Raw genomic sequence first — 23,131 nt, 5'->3', positions numbered from 1 at the left:
GAAGTGGCACCACCTGGCGACAACTACAAAGCTTTTTGAAGGCCATTCGTCTCTCTTCCTGTTCCCCACGAGTGCCCAAGAGCAGGAGAGCGTTTCTTAGAGCCAGGTGGTACTTGTGCACAAAGCGTGGATCCGTTCCTTGTAGGGGCCTCAGGTTATCCCAGCCACACCGACGCCACTTGGCTAACAGAGAACTGACTTTAACCTCGACACTCGGGGTCCTCCACCCTTCATTGTTCCCAAGGCTTTTATGCAAACATTTCTGCATATATTAACAGGGAAATAGGCTTGGAAATAACTTTCCCCGTCAGTGATGAGGGGAGGGGTTAATTCTTTACACGTAATTCAATTATTATTGCTCCACTGACAGGGAACTATATTTGCACTCGTATTCAATTACATAGCCATTTCGTGAGGCACTTAAGTTTGTTGAGTTAAAAATGGATCAAACGCCAACCTAGCGTCCTCTAGCGTAAATCAGGGTTAGCCAGACAAACACAACACAGCTCGGTGTAGGATTAACACTTGTATGGAAATCTAATTTATTTTTGAGTTTTCCCAGCCTTAGCCTACTGGTGACATCACTTCCGTTTGAGTTTTATCGTGGAACATGGATGAAAAAAAAAAAAAAAAGAAAAGAAATCAAATCTTCACCTGCCATCTGTTAGACTTTCCTTTAGAACCTGGTGTTAGCATATCTTTGACTCCCATAGCGGAAGTTTCCCACGAGGACAAGGTGGAATATTACCATAGAAGGATATCCCTGTGGTGCGAGTTGTAGCCAAGCTGTGTTAGAATTAGCACATTCCTTGTAATTGTACGCAATTCATAATAAACTTGTTTCCCGTTTCCATAAGACACGTAGCCACATTTCCATTATCCTCCCCTGACTCTAGATATTGACCTTGAAACTTCAGTCACAAAAGGGACGTACGTATACGGATTGCGTGATACGACCAACTACGCTATTCATTGTCTGTCCTCTCTGATGTCCCCATGGTGTAATCGCAGTTAAAAGCTTCTCATTGATGAACGAACACGCCTTAATTTGTGCGTGTGTGAAAGGGATATTTAAATTATTCCATTTGTTTATTTTCTATGTGGCTTTTTATCTCGCTTTCATTGAATTCAAAGTAATCCTCCAGCAGTAAAGGTCATGTGAAACTAGGTTTTCGTCAATTAGTGGCAGGGAGGGAGAAGGGAGGAAGAGGAGGATTGGATTGGATTTCGCAATTTGATAGAAACCTAACTCATATTATCCCTTTATCCTAAAGATTCTGTGCCACAATCTCTCAGTATCATAAAATGCCTTATGACTGCCCTGTTTCTTGCAAACAAAAACTGTCGGAAGTGTCGCTTAAACCTTTAAATTTCAAGAGCATCCTAACTCAAGACGACGTGATATCTAAAGATAACAGATGTATATGTGATTGCCGGTACTGTTTGATTCGATTTGTACGTTTTAGTTTGCAAGCAAGACTGCTGTTGTGTGATTTGTAATGTCTCGTACTTCTAGAGAAGCAAATTTACGTGACTTGCACTATCGAAGGTTTTAAACCCATCACGAATTTAGTACCATCTCCTCTCCTGCAGAGACTAAATGCGGTATATTTTCAAAAACTTTTTCAGTAAATAGGATGATGATCACCTAAACATCATCGTCAAACATCATCACAGAACGACGCTGTTCACTTACTCAACCAACTAACCAGGAGGAGGAATGGAAAGAAAAAGAAAAAAATGAAAACGTGCAGGATGCGAATCGGTTAACAAAGCAGCATCTTTTATTAGCTGAGGGTACCCACGCAGGCAAATGATGTTACGGCGTATTACGTCATAATTAATGGTAATTAATAGTTAATGATGATGATAATTATATGCGCTAAATATTCATGCGAGTAAATTGCACCATTTGCCAGTGATAAACACGATATATTTTACCACTGGGGTTTATGAATGAATAATATGTTGACCTTCATGGTAAACTTTCTCTGATTATTACGCAGATATTCATTATTCTCCCCTCACCCGTAGAAAACATAATAAATACGGAATAACTGTTTTCGTTTGTGGACATAAAGTTGCAAATAATGCTTGGGTGGCCCATAAGTCACGAAGGGGTTTAAACATTTAATAACTCGTAACTAATAAAAAAAATCTCCAGGTATTGTATTTCATTATAACAAAAAAAGTAATAAATAAGTTATTAAATAGTCCGCGGGGTTAGCCTAGTGGCTATGCGCTTCGCAACCATGCCTAGGAAAGGAGTGTTCTGGGCTCGATTCCCGCCACCGACGTGAGGAGTTAAAGATCTTTCTCAAACATAGCCAAGTTAGCCGGTCTTGGGCGTGGACAGCATGGTTTATCTCCCCAGTTTATCTGGGGTTTTTCCTACCGCAAGCAGGCAAACCGGCCCCGTGAACACACGCATCTACAGACATAGGACACACCGGGAGGCATAGGGCTAGCCACCTTATCCTCGGGACCAGTATGACTTAGAAGGGATTGAAATAACCCTGTAACAGGCCAGCAGGCCTAACACGTAGAAGGGAGAAGAAACACATTAAATATTTAAATCCCTTGGTGTCTTATGGGCCACCCTGTAGACAAGAGGGTTTAAAAATCGCCTTGCACACACGCTATGGAGCAGGCGGATTTGCTATACAATCAAAAGTGTGGCTGATCAGCAATTGGTTTGCCATTTGATCGACGGTCATCCTGTTGTTAAGAACAAGAGCATTCTCATATCTCAGTCGTAGATATGGAGGGGAATCCTGACTGATCAGTGAACGACGCCGACCTTACAGAGAGAGGAAATATAGAGGTGTTAGGCCTACTGGCCTATTCCTGCTAGTCGTCCTAACTTGGATTACCTGTGATGAACAGTGATAATCAACGGATTAATTATCTTACGTATCATCCAATACTTTAAAGATGGAGAGTAGAGAGTAAGAAACAAGCCTCACCTTGAAAACAAGAGCAAATCGAGCTGACTCCGTGAAGGCCTCTCTAAATAATATAATAATAACATCGTGGCCCTAACGTTTTTAGACTATTAGCTGCAACTAAGCTGGTTGGCGGGGTTGGACTTGTGTAAGTTGGAAATCATATTTAGAAGAAAACCAAAGGAAAATTACAGCTTATGTAGCTCAGTTGGTAACGGCCATTTCCTTTCGTTGGAAACACCTGGATTCGGTTCCCATCTACCACGGGAATATTCTTGATCAGTCGTTTCAACGGAAGGCGAGTTAGCTGGTTCTCATGGCGTGGAGGAAGATTTTTTATCCCGCAAATCACAAATAACACATGCAGTTAACAAACATGACTTTTTTCCCATAGTGAATCCTTAGACCAAGCTGTCATATCTTAATTCTTCGTCAGCATAATTCATTGCGGAATCTGCATCCATTAGTGCAAGTGGTGTTTTCCAATCTTTTAGTGACCAGTTTTCTCAGTTTAATGTTAACAGAAATTATGCACAGTAAGACTATTCAAAGAAAGAAGAATGTGTACTGTGCTTTGATACGTTCTGTCATAGACCTTAGCTTGACACTAGGACATGATTTGAACCTCTTGGGCATGTCGATTTGTGACTGGCCTGTAATTTACTGAGTGGTTTAGCATCACTTGCGTCCAGTGGGCTTGTCCTATTTCTTTGCACATTCCTACAGCATGCACTAATTTCCCCAAACACAAAATCTTTAGCACATTCACCACATTCTTTTGCCTTATTTTCCCTCAGTATTAGATGTTACTAGGAGCAATATGAACACAATGTCTGGTTTATTTCTCTAAACATGAGGCTTTCCACTAAGCCTCATGTTACACGCTTATTTAATGTTCTCCACATGTCGAAACCATCTGAGTCTACAAGCTCTAATTTCATTAGTTAATATTGCGGAGGAGGTGGGGAGGGTCTATACTGTTGATATACTTATTGTCTTCTACAGTCACCTTACGAGTCCAAAGATTTTCTAAGGATTTATTTTCAAGGCTTGGTCTGTTATCTCCAGGTTTTTGCTCCACTTAAAACAACTGATCTAACGATCGTCTTGTATATTTTTATTTCAACGTTGCTTGATTAAACTATAAAGATAATAAATGACGTGGTGAATGATAAGGTTTATTAGATGTGTATATTTATCTCGTATTTCTGTACTAATTTATTATTTCGAGTAATGAATGTTTCAAGGGAGTTGGATTTTTACATTTCTGGTTATCAATAGTAAACTGATCATCCCCTCCCCCATTGGTTGGTATTTCTACATACTTTTTAAATATTCGCTTTAATCGAATTTTTCAGCAGCAGTTTGGGTTTTTCTGATGTCCCCAGCATTTGTTTTCCCAAATAGGCAAATATCATCTGCGCATATGATGATATTTTTGTTCTACCTGTGTTTTCTTTTAGTTTCTATAATTTCTATCATTCACTTTTCTAAAGATAAATTAAACAGGAGGGATGAAGAGGAACAGATCATAATGTAATAAATCCGTATTTAGGATATATATACCTTATGCTAATATCTGAGCCTTTTACTAATAAGCAAGAGGTTCAGATATAATTCCTTTAGCCAATACCATGCTTCCGCTGTCAGTGGCAAAACTTGGGATTAAATTTATTATTTTATAAGGTATTCCAAGTTAATTCATTCCCAAAGGCTTTCTCTCTCTCTCTGAATGCGATCGTATTCTTTTTAGAACTCTATAAATAGTATATATAAATGGGCTTATAAACTTTTTTCTAAATTTTTTCTTAATAATTGAATAAACTTCATGTTAATAAGTAGGATTTGATGCTATTTCACCATGTATTTTTAGGGAATGTTCCGGGGAGCTAACAACAACTTTTACATATCTTTTTTTTTAATGTGAGTCTTGCACTGGGCCAAGTTCCAAAGGAAAGAGAGTAAATTGTTCCGATTCATAAGGAAAGTGATAAGACTAGGGCTTTGAATTATAGGCCAGTTTGTGTGTCTGGAGTTGTGATTAAAGTGCTAAATTGATAAATCAGAATTGGGTTGACAACAGGAAATTACTCTTTGGCGGTCAGCATGGATTTACTAAAGGAAAATCGCGCTTTAGCAATCTGCTTGCTTTTTATAATAAAGTGACAAATGCATCGATAACGTTGTTGCATACACAATGGTATATTTAGGTTTTGAAAAGGCCTTTGATAGATTGCCACATGAAAAGCTGGTAATTAAATTAGAACGAATGGGACTAGACAGTAGGCTAGTGGGCTGGATAGGAGATTGGCTGTCTGGTCGGTATCAGCAGTTGTCTATGGAGGAGCGATATCCCAGAAGAGAAAAGTTACTAGTGGTGTATCTCGAGGGTCTGTTTTGGGTCCATTGCTGTTTAATTTCTATGTAAATGATACTAGGAGAGTTCTGAATGATGATATGCGGTTATTCGCAGATGATGCAAAGTTGGGGAGAGAGAACTATCAGCAGTAGACTGATGCCGCGGCTTTGAATATACGCGTACTAGCTGTATGATAAAATGAGTGGAGATATCAATTCGAGGTTGCGAAATGCAAGATTTTGAAATTTAGAAAGCAAATCACACAATTGGCGGAAATATCTTGGAAGAGGTAGAGGAGATGAGAGATCTGGGAGTGATTGTGGACAAGGACTTAAAAGTTCGGGAACATGTTGCTAAAATTGTAAGGACAGAACAGCAGATAATAGGAATGCCTTGTAAAAGTAAGGTTGTTATGGTTCCCTTGTATAATTCTTTGATCAGGCCACATATGGATTACTGTGCACTGATTGGGTCACCTGGTTTTCAAAAAGATGAAGGTGTATTGGGAAAAGTCCAGAGACGATTGACTACGGTGGTTTCTGGAATGTTGAATATGAAGACAGATTGAGAAAATGCAATTTGTAGAAATTGGTGGTTGGAGAAGAAGAGGGGGGGGGATATGATCGAGACATATAAGCTGTAAAGAGGTTATTACCAGATTAATGTGGGGAAGATTTTGCATAACATTCTCCTTTGCAGTCGCTCCATTATATCGGAATCCAGGAGACCAGACCTGGGCACAGTAGTCCAGGTGAGGTCTGACTTCCTTATTCTTACTTGTCAGTGTTCATTTCAGCATTACAATTATCCCCAGAGTTGTATTGGCAATTTTTCCTACATGACAACTTCTATGAATTATTTACAAGTAAACACAAAGTAAAGGTAAGTAACAATTTATTATAAGGCTAAAACAAATTCTACAACCAAGCGGAAGGAGATGCAATGGAAAACATCCTTTCTTCATCTATACACCCTCAACTTTCATTTTGGGTTAGATAAATAGACGGCATTTTTGCGGTATGGCCTCACCACATAAATACCTTACCAACGTTTTTAGCTGCTATAAATACTTCACATCCTCGTATCAAATTCACTATCGAAATTGAAAAAGACAACAAATTATCTTTTATAGACGTTCTTCTCATCCACTCGCCATCAGGTGATTTCACCACATCGGTTTATCAAAAGCCTGCTTTCACTAGACGCTCCATTCTTCAACAATCTGCACACCATCCTTCTCAAAAGACAGGAATCATAAAATATTTAATTCGATGAACTAAGACCAATTGTTCAACTCCCCATTATTTACAGGAAGAAGTCTCAAACACCAAACAATGTTTGAAATTAAATGGCTTCTCCGAAAGGACCACACAACATCTGACTCCTACAAACCTAACCTAGCACGTTGAATTCCAGTCCCATACATTTCTGGCATTTCATAGTCGATTTCTAGAATTCTGAAGACATGATTTAGTAGCTACTTTTGTACCCATCAATAAATTGTCAACTTATTTTCCCTCTCTGATATCTCTCCCGGGTGTATACCAAGTTCCTTGTGACTGCCATCTATACTACTTCGGACAAACTGGACTATACAAGAACATCAATCGTATTTTCCACAGGAAATCCGATAAATCTGAATTGGCTCAACACGGAGTGGACGTAGGCCACAACATTCTTTGGTCCGAAACAACACGCCTACTACATTGCTGTCGATACAAATTTGAACGTTCATTTAAGGAGAGTGCTGAAGCCTTGCTTCAATGCCCGAACTTGAATCGGAATGTCTGCCTATCGTTGTAAAATATATGGGAAAGTCTGATTAGAATAACGCATCAATATTTTTTTCACACTGTTATGATTAACCTTTTCCTGTTTTAACGTTACTGCAAATATAACATCGCGAGCCTCACGCTATTTCAAATAAATCCCATTGTTTGCATTCTACCTTGTATCAACTGCTTTTTGCCACTGAAGATGGTCTGTAATTTTCAGACTGAAATATGGACTTAAATTAAATAAATTATAACCTTTACGTTGTGTTTACAGATGATCAGATAGTATTAGCTACATCAGAAGATGATTTACAAAAGATCATTAAATGATATCTCAAAACAATATAATATGACAATATCTAAAGAAAAAATCAATAAATGATGGCATTCAAAGGAGAAAACCCAATAAGAAGTAAAATAGTGATCGATAAATATTAGAACAAGTAAATACTTTCAGATACTTGGGATGTGATTTATCATACGAAGAAGAAAAAGACACGAAAATATCAAACTTTGTCAAAGTAAATGCCATAATAAATAATATATTTAAGCCATCCCTAGTACAAAAACACACTAGAATCAGACTACATAATGTCTTGTCAAAACCAACTCTACTATACGGAAGCGAAACATGGACCATGAAAAGGAAAGATGAAAAACGAATTCAAATAGCAGAAATGAAGTTCCTCAGAAAAACAGCTGGAGATACCAAGTGGGACCACAAAACAAATGAAGAAATCTTACAATCCCTGAAAATAAAACCAATTAATTACTACATAAGACAGTATAAACAAAAAATGGATAGAACATTTAAATCGAATGGACAACAGTAGACTACCAAAAATATTATGCAAATATAAAATAAGTGGAAAAAGAAGAATAGGAAGATCAAGAAAGCGATGGGATGAGACCGGAACAGGCTACCTGGCCTAAAATCCATGTTAGGAAGAAGAAGAGACCTTGCGTTTACGTGTAAATAATTCATAAAATTATGGCACAAGTTTGTCTAAAAGAAAGACCCCTAAACTTCAACTTCCCATCTACCACAATTCCAAGATCCTTTGGAGTGTTACTACATAGGGATCTGGGCTGCGGATTTTCCGTATAAAATTTATTGCATCGAGATATTTCTGCGTACTCAAGGACATTCGAGTATTTTATTTTGATAAATGGCGAAAAGCGAGGACCAGAATTTAGCTGCACTTTTTTTTTTTTTTTTCGTCCCGAAATGCATATAGTCTGCGCAGTTAACAAACCAATTTGGGAACGCTGCGCTTTGAACGTGAAAATGCACGCACATGCGCAATAATTTTAACAGTTCATTAATTTTGTCGTATTTTCCATACGACAAAATTGTGCTGGAATCATTTATAGGAATTATCTTTCAGTGTTTCCGATTGAAAAATTATCAGCATCCATGACTGCATAAAAGATAGGTGAAGAGTGTTTTAAGATTCAGCTCACGGAAGCCAACACAGTCGATTTCCTCCCCCCCCCCAAAAAAGAATCCAGATACGAAATCATGTGACCCATCAGTTTAACAACTGCATTCTTTCCTTGTAATCACCGTAAATCCCGACGGATGAAAGACGATCCTTCGAGACTCAAACGCGATATCAAAGTGTTACATCTGATGCTAAGGCGCTGTGCATGCAACAGGAAGCATCAGCGCCATCTATTACGATTGAATAAATCTGGAGACCTTCACCGAAAAACGTTTGCTTACCGGTCCCGTTTTTAGCTCTTTTGCCCGCTAATTAAGCAGCTTAGCCGGGCATGTATTCGTCACCTGGACAATACGAGCGGGATCCAATCGGACGCGTCCATCTGCTTCCTGTATTCATTGCCGGATTCCATTCCTTTTGTGCGCTTAATGAGATCGTGCTTCTCTTTTAGCGCTAATCACACAAGCGAGATGGAAGAGCGGATACGGACAATGTAATTACTGTTTGATCCCGGCGCGTGAGCTACGGCTTCCAGTTAAGTGGCTCCTGGTGCCGAGAGTAGCCATTGTTGTACGTTTCTTGGGAGTCGATGAACTGCGAAGCAATTCGGTAGGATTTTCTGCCGTAATGAGGAGAATGCAAACATCTCTTGGGTCAGAGGAGGAATATTAAAATATTTAATGTCGAATGCAACTTAATCTCCAACCCAGACAAACTGGTCCGACAGCTGCATAACTAACCATGCTAATCGTTGATCTCTCTCTCTCTCTCTCTCTCTCTCTCTCTCTCTCTCTCTCTCTCTCTCTCTACCCACCCGGTCTCTCCCGCAATCATTTTTTAGCTCGATCGAAGTTAAAAAGGTCCAAATAGAGAGGTCGTGATTTGCTGCTGGAACAGAGCCCTCTAGCAAAGAAACCAAAAGGGATTATCGGTGGAAATACAAAACTGACGCGAACATTTCAAAAACAGGTACGGAGACCGAAACATGTCATATTCCCACGTGTGTGCACATATGTAAGATCATCTTATCGTGTGCGATACCAACCGGAAACTATTTGTAGGTTGTAGTAAGGGAACGTTTTGCTAACATCTACTTCCGGTGGGCACAAGCATAAAGGATGCATCTGTTTTAACGATAAATTCTGATCAAGTGGCAACCGTTGTTAACTGACCACATCACGAGGTTAGTCATTGTTGGCAATGATGCACTCATTTTGACGTCACATGTTTATGTTAAAGACAGCTGAAAGTTTCACTGGAATGCCGATAGTCATATTACGAGAATATTTTCATGGTTTTGGAAGGAGGAGAAATTCTACATATCAAAATAATAAAATAAAAATAGTATAAAAAAAGATGTTGGCTAGCTATATATATATATATATAGCCAATACTAGCCAATTGAAGACTACGAACAAAATTCAATCTCCTCATCTACTCTTAAGCCAAGAGTCTGGCTGAGATATGTAGCTGACATATTCCTTATCTGGGAACACGGTACTGATAACCTGCACACTTTTTTAGATCGCTTAAACAACTTCCACCAAGACATCAAATTAACCATGGAGGTTGAAGAAAATGGATCTCTTCCTTTTCTGGACGTAAAACTTACCAAGACATCTGACTCCATAAAAATCTCCATCTTTAGAAAATTTACACATACGGATAGATACCTGCATGCGTCTTCACATCACTATCCAGCACAGAAAGTGGGTATCATCCCAACCCTAGCGCATCGTGCCAGATCCGTACTGTCAGATGATGAAGAGCTAAAAAATGAACTACAATATCTACAAAGAACCTTCACGAGTAATGGCTACACTTCAAAAACTATTAACAAGCATCTATACCGCCGCCATCAAAACAACTCAGAAACACAGGACAACCCCAAAGGTTATATCTCCTTACCATACATCAGCTCGCTCTCCAAGAAGCTATGAAGAATTTTAAAAATGTTTAAAATAAAAACGTGCTTCTCTACTCTTCCCAAATTAAGATCAATTATAAGCAAACACAAACCAGCTCACAACCATCTACAGTTCCCAAAAGTGTACAAAATTACGCACAACTGTGGTAAGAAATCCATCCTCCTACGTTTCGAAGAACACCAGAGAGACATTGCCTACAAAAGAACTAGAGCAAGTGCCCTGACAAGCCATGTCCTGTTTTCAGTAAACACAAATGATGAAGGCCGCCAACATGACATAAACTGGACAACTTCAAACCTTCACATATGCCACGACGAGGTAGAATGCCGCATAGTCGAGTCTAAGGAAATTGTTATGGACCTTCATCATATAAACAGTAACCTTAGTTACAATTTATTTACCGGACTCATTCAACTCTGCTATCAGATTCTGGCGCACTCGTGAAGTCACACGCGCACAGATGCCCAACAATAGAACTTTAACACAGACTGTAGCTCCAGTTCAAAGTTAACTGAAGTTCATAATAGTCGAATTTCAATGACACAATGTTTTTCATAGTGTTTTTTATTGGCTTTCTGTGTTTCTTAACGCCTGAAGACGTCGGCCTTCTGACGAAACATGTTGCGTTGTGAATATATATATATATACACACACACACACACACACACACATATATATATTTAATAATTGAATGACTAGAACCGAGATTTAAGTAAAAAGGTTTTAATATTAAAACACTACTAGTTTCGGCTTGTAACAGCCTTCATCAGGTGACATTATAAAAGAAAGAAAAAAGAAAAAACACTAAAACACTGAAGCTTAAATAAACTATGAACAACATAGAGAGTCTTTATACATAATTGACATTAAAACGTTGTGGTTCTATTTAAAGCTGTTCTTTCGTTTGTTGTATTGTTGGGAAAGTGCGTGCTAGTAGCATCTCGTGAACGCCAGTACATGACTACAGCTGAATGACTATCTGGGAGGTTGTAGCTCAAGTTATTATTTAGATGAACAGGATTGGAGATGATTTCCTCTAGATTCTACGATTTTTCTCTCGAGTTAGTCATTGCAACGGAAGATGTTAGTAGACTTTGTGACTTTGGCTTTCATCATCAGGATTAGCCGAGAAAAGGATATGACTTGATAATGCACTGGCTCGCTGTCTCTTGTAAGTAATGTCCCTCATGTGCTCTTCCATACGCAATTAGACAGATTTGTTTGTCTGCCCAAAATAAGGAATATCACAATCACACAATATTATATATATATTTAAATCTTAATTTTACTGAATAGGAACATCGAAATAAAAACTTTAATTAAAACACAACTAGTTTCGTCAGAAAGCCGACTTCTTCAGGTGTGCAAATTATCACAAACTGGAAAAAATAAGATAAAATATGGACTTCTCAATGCTTTGAGATGGATATCCGTTCTTTAGGAAGATGCTTTTGAGGTGGTTAAGTTCTATTTGAAGATCTTCTTCTGAAATTAGAGATCTCACTCTATGGGCCAGAGTGGAAATAATACCAAGTTTCTGCAGAGGGAAGAGGAGGCATGTAAGTATCTATCTGTGTGGGTTGTTTTTCGAAAAATCGAAAATTTGAGACAATCAAGCATCCTAGTGATCTTTAAATCCAGGATGCCTGATTTAAATTTTCGAATTTTCGAAAAACAACCCACACAGATAGATACTGACATGCCTCCTCTTCCCTCTGCAGAAACTTGGTATTATTTCCACTCTGGCCCATAGAGTGAGATCTCTAATTTCAGAAGAAGAAGATCTTCAAATAGAACTTAACCACCTCAAAGCATTGCAAACCGTCTAGACTCAGAATGCCAACTCGGCAAGAAAATAACTCCAATCATATTGCACACATTCAATTACCGTACGTAAGTTCTCTATCACCAAAATTGGCGAAAATTATGAAGAAATTCAACATTAGAACATACTTCACTACCCCTCCAAAACTTCGTTCTTTCGTAAGTCAACCCAAGCCAAAACATAACCAACTTCACTTCCCAGGAGTTTATAAAATCATCTGCAGTTGAGGAAAACCATATTATGGGCAAACCGATAAGTCGGTCTCACTACGTCTCGAAGAGCATCAACGTGATATCTCTTACAACAGAACCCGTGCAAGCACCCTCTCCAATCACGTTCTTTTCTCTGCCAGCTCTAATATAGAAGGTCAACACCAGATAGACTGGAATCTTATACTAATATCCATAAATGGGCTGACGAACTAGAAAGGTGCATCTTAGAATCTAAATAAATAGTTCTGGACCCCTCACACACAAAAAGCAATTTAAGTTATAGCTTACCTGATTCACACAACGCAGTAATTCAGTTCTGGCGCTCTCGAGATAGTTCCCACTCACTAATGCCTCACGCTAAACCTGCCAGGCGGACACCAGTTCAAATCTGACTGTTGTTATTCCTAACTTTTTTATGAGAAGTCCATGTTTTATTTTGCTATTTTCCAGTTTGTGATAATTTGTACACCTGAAGAAGTCGGCTTTCTGACGAAACTAGTTGTGTTTTAATTCAAGTTTTTATTTTACCTTATCTCGGTGTTCCTAGTCAGTAAAATTATGATTTAATGTATATATTACTGTTATGGTTCCGGAATTTAATTTTCTTTACTATGAAGAATATTTGCGAGGAATCGTATCACAGGGATGTATCCAGGAATTATTATTTTTTGGGACAAACCAACGGTTATTCTAATAATATTTTTATTTCGGTAGGATGTCACGTGAGTGATTAGGATTTTTTTATATTTAATTAATTAATTTATTTAATTTGAATTCTTGTTTTTAACAATTTTTTTTTAGGATTTTGGGAAATTTTAGGATCCTTTCAACTCTCCCAAACAACTTTTTATCAAATGCAACATGATGACCATTTTTTAAAATCTATTTGGGTGTGTTTGTAAATCTGTTTGGATTCATACAGCAACACTAATCAACTAAGTACTTGCTCGTACTTTCGAATAATAATAGAGCCTCCTTCTTATTGTTATTTAGTGTCGAGAGTACAGTAGCAGAAAAGTGGATTAGAAAAATTGAGAATCTCAATTACGCACGCGTCCGTGCGGTTAGCCGAGTGGCTGTGCTCTTCGTAACCATATGCCTGGGGAAAGAGTGTCCTGGGTTCGATTACCGTCAGAGACGTCAGAAGCTGAAGGATCTTCCTCAGCCATAGCCAAGTTAGCCGGTCTTGGCGTGGACAGCAGGTTTTTTCCGCTAGTTTATCTGGGGGTTTTTCATCCCACAAACCGGCTCCGTTAACACACGAGGATTACAGTCATGAATATTACCCTTAGGGGATGCAGCAAGGAGTGACGAACCGGCAGCATGAATTTCGTTGTGAACCGCTCATTCGGGGAGCCTAAGATTATTTATGAAAGTGCCACAGTCTCCTGAATGCGATTTCAATTTCTTATCGCAAATGTACTTTTAATATTACAGTGTCTCCTCAAACTGCAGATGATGCAGCCAAAGAAACACTTTTTTGAAATTTCCATAATTTTTAAGAAAATATCGCAACCAAACCAAAAAATAATAAATAACTAAATAAAGATAGAAAAGAGCTGACATTCTTTATTTTCCCAACAGCGACTTTCTCCTTAGAGAAGAGAGCTGAAACTCCTGGTAATAGAAGGGATCCGTACTGAGCCCAGTTTCCTCTGGGCTGAGTACAGAAACGTGGAGTAATGATAACCTAGCAACAAATAAATTAAACCGAAAGTAAAGCGAATGGAAGAAGTGTGTTATCGAAGCAATAAAGAGGCTGCCCCTTAACGCTCGTCTCGCTTCGTGGCATTTACAAGCCTTCGGAGTGCAGTTTTAAAGCTGGTTAACACGTGTAGAGGCGTTTGACCCATAAAATCCCAAACAGATACGCAAAAATGCGATGCACTTCTGACTCGGCCGCCGAGAACTTTATCTGCGTGGAAGACCACACCTTCTTTCTTTCCGAGATTATCGCTCTTTCTGTTCAACCAAGTTTTCAGCCGCGCTTTGCACACTCTTAAATTATGAAAACGGGTTTTTCTACAAAAGAAATGAGGTCAAAGAATAATCGTTTATTTATATCCAACTGCGGGTCTCTTTCCTCAATGCAGGGGTGTGGCGGAGTCCTTTGCTTTCGGCCTTTAAAAAGGTAAGCGAAGGACTTTTTTTCTTATTTTTAACTCGACGCACAATCGCTTTTTTTGGAAGAAAAGCTAATGTTAACCGACAAAGACCATCAGCACTGACGAACTCTGAGTGAGATTGAGGGAGGGGGGGAGGTAGAGAACAGAACGGGAAGGAGGAGTGTCTAGGCGGAAAAGATAAGTACGCAATACGAAATAACGTAGCCCCTAGCAGGGCACACCTACTGCGAAAAACAATAGGCAGCCACACAATTATGCTGGTAGAAGTCTCGAGAGGACTGCGAAGTGGCCCAAATACAAAACCCCCATCAGATAAAATAAGCCGCACTCCCGCATAGCATGACGCTGCTGCGTTAATGGCCCCCTCGTACAGCGACGACAGATTACTTTGTCCACGGGTATACTTTTACTTTCAGATCCTGTTTAGGATGGCTTCAATTAAGTAATCTTTAAAAAAATCGATGATATTTCCACACTGAGGTTTTCATTTGGCTTGAAACCATCATTGTGTGCTTTTGGAATAATCTTGAGGAGGATGGGGGAAAGAAATGATTCCTAGTACTGCTCGTTGGCACCCACTTTTAATCCTGATAAGCTCAAAACTTCTTGAAATGGGCAAACATGCAAATTGTTCTACATTTAATTAATCTGAATGGCCAATAAAAAAAATCCTATCCATACAGCCCCTTTTTTATTATTTTTTACACCCACAATATTAGACCTTATCTTGATACCCTGGCTGAGATAAGGGGTAAATTACCTGGAAACCCTGCTTTAGTGACCAAACAGGGAGCGTTTTGAAGACCTTTCAAACTTCTAATTAACATAACAGCGGTAAACGCCATAGCTAACTAACAATCAGTTGGATGGTACATGGATACTGTCCAGTTCCAATAAGTCCACAAACCAAGCCGGCTTATCCAAATACATTACCTAAATTTAACTCTAAGAACTTGAAGCTAAAAGCTGAAGATTGGAAATTTTTAATAAAGTTATTGTATAATGCGGGCGAGAATATAAATCCATACTATCTGGTTTCTCCATTTAAAGAAAACGGAATTCAGACAATACAGTTTCGCCATATGTTGGATGAGGGATCTCGAAGAAACTGAAGAACTGATACGAAATAGGATAACACCAACAAATGTGTCTTGCTTGAAATAGATCTCGCTACCAGACTTGAATAAGTCCCTTAGCAGCATATATGACGCTTGCGTTGTTCTGATTTTCTTAGTATTTATGGATCAAAATGGGGCCATTTTATGACCATGAAGTTTCTCCGACTTCATGGTTATGGACTCTGTGCTTACAGACTTCTGTGAACGATATTTTAAGGGAGGAAATCAACTAAAAAGGAATTATTTTCGCTTAGAATGTTGCATGAATTTATGAATAAGCCATCAAAAAATATTCTCAGGATATTGAGAATCATGCGACACGTGTCGTAAAGTACATTGAAAATGTTTTCCTGTTCCGACTGAAATCACAATATTCGAGAAATTTCAAACCTAATCCGTTGCTTATTTCAATTCTGTTTTGAGACTCGAAAGGGATGAATCAGGAAATATTTCAGAACGCTTTCTGTTCATGACACGTTTCAAATCAACCCGCTAAGGATGCACAATCTGCTGGATTAAATGTCCGGTTGTGTTGTGTGTCAAATGCAATACTAAGCAAGGGAGCGTCAAGCACTCTCTTCCACGCAGACCACTCATCTGTAGAACTATAACTCATCTCCCAGTGTCTGTGCGCACCTTAATCAAGACGTCCTCAAAGGAAACAGGAAGAGGAATCCTTGACTCGGACAGCAAACACGATTTAATCTTTCTCGCTTTCCATCAAAATCACGCATTGTGCACCGTCAAAAAAGTGCCGTGAACAAACAGGAGGAAACGCAGAGCTGCAGTCCGACCTCCACAGATTCGTGACACAACGTTAACCCAAAGACAATACGAAGTTGTTTAATGTGCTTTGTAATTGCAAGGCTTCGCGTGCCGTCACTTTAACGCGATGCTTATGAAATGGACACTACCATAAAGGGAGACCATAAACACGTTTCCCACACCATCCTTACATCAAGCTTTTATGCGTTAACTGAATTAAGTAAAATCGCACCAAAACGAAATTTTTAACACTTGACCCCTAGGGCTGTCTTCCGTGTAGCATTCGTTAGGATCGCTCGAATCAAGCACCGTAGATTTCGCGTAGTTCAGAGCTGTGTTGCTATTATTATTATATTCCCGTGACTCCGACCCACAAAAGGTCGAAAACCTATAGTACATTAGTGGGTAGGACAATTAAAAACAATGGACTTTTAAAGTAATCAAAGTTATTTACTATCTCCTAATTCGATGTCTGCAATGCATACAGTAGCCACGTAGTCGTCTAAAAGATTTCAACAGTTATCAAGAAAGCATAATAATGATAAAAAAATACAAAAATAGAGCAGGAATAAAAGTTTGCATATAGGCATTTAAATTTCAGTATGTATAAAAATAATTTACGCATATAAATATCAATCTATCATAATATTATCCAATAATATAGTTAGGAAAAAACTATAATTTCTATGTGGTTCAGGGCACGAGAGATTGCTCAACCCATTGGACATTGTACTGCGGATGGAGGGAGTCTGGAAAGAACGATAAAACTTATTCATATTAAATTTCAATTCCTGAGAATGTACTTTTCAAGAACGAAATTGTTAGAGTTTGTTATTATTTCTGATTTTTTTAGGTTTTGATATACGTATGGTATTCTTACAACGGCAGACAACACAGTCGAGTAGAAATTGGGCGTGTGACTATTGCTTCAAGGTATCGCGGAAGAAGGGAAGAGAACATGACACTATCCTTAGAATGGATATTGACGACGAGGTGATTCGGGTGTTTGCAGAGTGGCTACAGGTGTTCTGGTGGATATGTGAACACTTTTTTGCAAGATCGCTGGTGACAAATGCATATCTAGCCTGCTGCTGCTGCTTATGTATCAACCAAAAATGTGTTGAAACAAGAATGGTAACTGGAAGTTGTTCCCATCTTAGTCTGCCTTCAACTGGATGTTTTTAAAAGTGTAGAACTTTCAGTTCTTTAAGTAAAATATAAACGGGTTCTTTTCAACCTTTAAGTTATCCACAGCAATTGTTGAGTTGTTGTATACACTTTAATATACATTTTTTTAAAATAAAGTAACAGGAATACTGCAGTTCATGGAAGGTATGGTGTAAAAATGGCAATTCACCCTCTTCTAAAAGCAGCTATTCACCCTCTGTCCAAAAAGAAACCGAACTTTTCGAGAAAAAAAACTAGTGGCGCCACCTGTTGTATCTTTTTGTTTTTCGAAAGCGGCAACCTTCATTAGTGTTGTGTCAACTTTTTATGAGATTTGTTTCATTAGAAGCCGAGTTATAGTGCCAAGAGTGACAGTGTGTTTTGACGAGCGGTCGGTCGTCACGATATTCATGCCGTACGCGACGAATTCTCGCTATCAATCGCTTCAAAACTTCGACATAAAACTCACCATTGACCGTTTAGCCAGGCGGATTAAATTCTTTGTAGATAATGTTCTTAGATCGTAGAAACAAATCAGCATTGTCTTTACTTTTGACTTCTCCAAGCGACTTTTTTTTTTCCCCGGATGCCCCTCTTCTGGTGGTCTCCACTCAGCATTCTGGCGCTTTGTTTCGGGCTCCTACTCAAAACACCACGTTTCGACACCGGTAACAATCGTTTCAAGAAAGTTTGAGTCCTTACGAGCGGTTTTAATGAGGTCCTTGCAGTGTTCAATTCCGTACATTTTTTGGTCGTCGGTCAACTTGTGGAGAACAAAACGCGAATTAAATTTACGAAGATCCAAACTCTTGGTCAAAATGTTGCGCACAGTTGATTTTGGAATCCCCAATTCGTCTTCAATCAATCTAACCCACGATTTCGGGGTTTTCTTTGATGAAATCACGCAATTTTTGGATGTTAACTTCGCTCAGTCCAGTTTTTGGAGGGCCCGGCTTTTCGTCGTCCTCAAGCGTCTCACGACCACTTTGAAATCGCTTAAACCACTCGTAAACTTGAGTACGGGATAAGCATTTATCTCCGTTTGTTTTTTGAAGCATTTGATGCGTTTCGGTAAAACTTTTACCAAGTTTAACACAAAAGTCAATCGCAGCTCTCTGTTTGAAACTCATTTTCCGACCGTTCGTCAAAACATACTGTCACACTGTCACTCTTGGCGTTATAACTCGGCTTCTAATGAAACAAATGCCATAAAAAGTTGACATGACACTAATGAAGGTTGCTGCTTTCGAAAACAAAAAAATACAACAGGTGGTGGCACTAATTTCTTCTATTTTCGAAAAGTTCGGTTTCTTTTTGGACAGAGGGTGTATTATACATTTATAGTGTGTTGCTTTGCATTTAGAATTAATTTCATGAATCAACCCAAAATACATTTCAATGCGTCTGCTTTGAATTTTTTTTTTCTTTTTTCATGATTCCGAAGATGGTGGTAAGATCATACTGAGTGGCAAAAGACCTTTTTCCCCTCCTAATTCAATCCCTTATCACTTTTCAAAGTTATAGTTTTCTGGACAGTTTCAAAATATTTATGCGTGGTTAGATTTTATCTCGCGGGTCTGTTGCGTTCCTGGTTAAGCAGACGAATGCAAGTCGTTCGCAGGTACAAAAACTCCAAGTATCTGGTTGATCGAGTGGATCCTGGCTGTGACCAGAGGATGTGAATCTTACTGTCACATGAGTGGTTGAGAAAATACCCCCCCTCCCCCAAATTTACATTCAGAATTTTTATTCGTGTGACCCTGGGTTGTAAACTTTCTCTCGCTTTTTAAAAGGCCTCATGAGGGTCCTTTCGAGATTCTTTGCATTCTGGATGGGATTCGAATCTTAGTCTCTGCAGCAAAAGGGCGTTGTCGCCACAGATGAAGTTACGCCCATCTTGGGTGGAATTAAGAAACAAAGGACGGGTTCTGACCCGGATTCGAATCTCTTCTAAGAAACGAAATGCCTTTAATAAGGACTTTTCAAATGAAGACGAGTTGGTCGGACTCGTATGGAAGTGGAAAAGGGCTTTTCCTACTGGAAATTTTTTCATTCCGTCAAACAGACAAACCGGCCAGAAGAACACACGCAATTAATAAACACAACACTCTTGTGTCATAGTGTTAATCTTAACTCCAAATAGTCGAATAGCTCTAACGATGAATATTTTAGGTAATCTTGTGCACTCACCGAATCTTATAGCAGGGACAGAATTTAGGAAACTCTTCTTCAAAAACGGGAAAATATTCTTCATAATTTCATATTATTCGGGATATTTTCATGTTTATATGATTCAACAAAAAAAAAAAAATATATATATATATATATATATATATATATATATATATATTACATGCATAAATGAATTTGTAAATATTATATATATATATATATATATATATATATATCAGTGGTTAAATTCAGCCGGGGCACAGAACCATTTTCTGTTTTGTGACTTTTCTCCCTTTACGGTAATTATGCCTACATGATTGTGTTATTATTCAACAACTGTTTACAGTTTTGAATATCAATAAGACAATAATTGTTCAATGTTATAGTCTAAATAAGTTAAATTAGAAATTTACTAAGGAATTTGACATATTTATTTCATCATTATTGTATTTCCTTTTTTTTTCTGCATTTACGTAATGAGCTGAATAGGCCTACTGTTTATTCATCGCTCATATTATCTAATGTTATCTTAAATTGGATTATCTTTTAATATGTTAAAAGTATTATAATAATTTGTAATTTTGTATCTGTATTTGGGTGTAGAGGCTTAAGTGCTGTGAGGACATCATGTTGGAGGCTTAATGGATTTTTACAACACTCAAAAAGAATTAAAATAGAATGTAATACTTCCTATATTTCGGGGATTACAAAAAAAATCCATTAAGCCTCCAACATGATATCTGTATTTGTATTTAATGTTACTGGTGGTGTGGAAGAGAAGGCCTGATGGCTTTAACTCCGCTAGAATATAATAAATAAATAAATAAATAAAATTAAAAAAATGTTGCAACAATCTAGCAATAGCCTCACATTTATGATCCTTACTTTAAGGGCCCCGGAGCTTATTCGTTTAGAACATCGGTTCCCAACCAGTGGTACGCGTACCCCCAGGGGGTACGTGCTGGACCGTTCAGGGGTACACGAAAAATAATCACTAATGGCGGAAAAACAAGTAAAGTAAACTATTTTACATTAAGATAGGCGCTGAACAAAAGTGTCAGGATTTCAAAACGGCTATTTTAAAAACAATTTATAGAAATGGGTTTAAAAGGGGTACGCAAGTGAAAAAGGTTGGGAACCACTCCTTTAGAATTTAACCGCTGAAATGTAGGTATATTTTTTCACTTTCTCGTTGTCTGAAGGGTACCATGGGCCCTCAGATAACGTTCAGTTCATAAAATCTTAAACAATACTTCAGAATCTTCTCTCGGCAATTTTCACTGTCTCATCTGCACTTTTAAAAAAACGCAAACCAGGACTGTTAAGGATAGAAGTGCGCTTCTCTGTCAGCTTGTACACACGTGTCGCTTGCACTAAACTGCGCAAATCAAACTGGACGTTTTTTTTTTTTTTTTTTTTTTTTGGTGCTCTTAATATTAGCAGCTGTTTTGCGATTCCAACAACCCTCCCCAGCGCATCTCTTCAGAACTGCAACCAGACGCACTTCTGGTCCGACGCAGCATTTATTCGTTTCCAGAATGACAGCGCGAGTTGTCTTCCTCAACATTTCGTGTGATCTGCGGCAGTCCAATGATATTGATTCCGTAAAAAGCGATACGTCATTCCATCCAGCTTTCCGAGAACCCGTGAGGCTTTCCTGCACCTGCCGTTGTGTCATAGCAGATACAACGCACGAGCAACTATCGGGCAGGATCGCACATCGTGTCGTGAGTTGTAAGGTTCGATAAAACGCACTCGAAACAATGCGAAGTGTTTGGTCGGAGAATCATCGGTGATTAAAATGAAAAAAACCCACTCGACCCACGGAGGCGTGAACGATGGGAAATGGCGCCCCCCCCACCACCATCTGTATTTTGTCCTTGAAGATTTTTTGCTTTTTGTCCACACACAAACACTTTCCTTCGCTTCCATCCAACCGGGAGTGATAAATGTTCTCAAGTGTCCGTTTTGAGTCCCATTAAGCCAATTAAAAATGATAGGCCACCTAGCGGAACTAACTATCACTAACCTACTGGCATACTTCTGTCTCCAGTGAATTAGCATCCCTTGCATTTCGGACGGGAAGGGAGGCATCAACACCAAAAAAAGCAACATCGAGCAGGAGCAAGTTTATCCTCCGCTTTAGCGACCTCTAGCAGAACAAAAGGCAAGTGCCCTCTTCTGTTGTTCGTTACAGAGACGGCCCTTTTCATTTGCATCGAGGAGTCATTATAGCGGTGTCGTTATCCCAAGGTCAATGATTGGAACGGACAGTGGGGGGGGGGGACGCTCCTAGTTAACCTCGTCTCTCTTTCCGTAACTATAATTGTGTATGTTTGTTCAATACAGCACGGTTGTACCCGTCACGTGATTTCATACATAAAAAAATATAAAAAAATTACATACCACATTTCTTTACTTTGCTGCGAAATGCAAGCCAAAATAAATCTTAAATTCAGGGCACTCCTTCTCTATTTGCATCAATAACTTATAACCTTTTCCCCCAGCTTCTCACTTCCTTCTTACGGCTTCGTAAAGCAAACAACCTGCTGATGGCTTGTTCGTCAGCAGTTATTTACATTCGCGGGCCTATTAAAAAAAAAAAAAAAAAAAAAAGTGACTCACCTTTGGCTGCCTTGAGACCAGTCAACTCGACAACAGTCGGCCACTTGCTTCCTGTTAAACACTTCTGCCGGGGCATGCACGTCCGCTCACTTCGACAAAGCTAACCACTAAAAAAAAGATTTCGTTTTGTTTTTTTATCTTCAGTACTCAAAATCTAATCCGTAAACATCAAACACCCTTTCGCACTCTTCTTGTAAATCAGCGAAGAACTAAAAGCCGAAGAGTATTTCTATCGCACCTTGCACGCCTCTCAGGCGATACTTTTCTTCTAGACAGACGCTCGGCGTGCATGAAATCTACCGTTGAACTATCGACACTCAGCGCCACCTACATCAAAACACAAGGTGTGCGCTGTCCACCTGGAATTAGGAAGTCCTGTTGGTTGCCTAGCAACGCTCTACTGTGTAGACTGTAAAACAATGAAAAATTGTTGCACACCAGAGTGTTCCAGTCGGCTAACGAGTTCGTAATAAATAGCGTTTGTATAACACAAAGAAATGTCTCGATCAGCGGGAAAATGTTCTAAATTTCAACAAAAGGAATATTCCTAAAAGCAATTTAATATATATATAAAGAATTGAATGACTAGAACCAAGATTTAAGTAAAAAGGTTTTAATATAAAAACACGACTAGTTTCGGCCTGTAACAGCCTTCATCAGGTAACATTA

The 23,131-nt window shown here is 38.7% G+C and overlaps 1 protein-coding gene across 1 annotated transcript in view; it reads right to left on the bottom strand.

Moving 5' to 3' along the window:
- Cad96Cb (protocadherin Fat 4-like Cad96Ca) overlaps positions 1-22,684 on the bottom strand; it is a 97,328-nt gene extending 74,644 nt beyond the window's left edge. Inside the window, exon 1 of the mRNA XM_090413708.1 lies at positions 22,463-22,684. The gene's annotated coding sequence lies outside the window, so the exon portion shown is untranslated. The remainder of the gene's footprint in view (positions 1-22,462) is intronic.
- Positions 22,685-23,131: the final 447 nt, after the last annotated feature.

The sequence above is a fragment of the Typopeltis vanoorti genome, chromosome 24 (genome assembly GCF_054136105.1).
Source record: "Typopeltis vanoorti isolate ZY-2024b chromosome 24, IOZ_Tvanoo_1.0, whole genome shotgun sequence".
Classification (NCBI taxonomy): domain Eukaryota; kingdom Metazoa; phylum Arthropoda; class Arachnida; order Uropygi; family Thelyphonidae; genus Typopeltis; species Typopeltis vanoorti.
The sequence above is the reverse complement of the archived record's forward strand: the minus strand, read 5'-3'. Positions and strand labels throughout refer to the sequence as shown.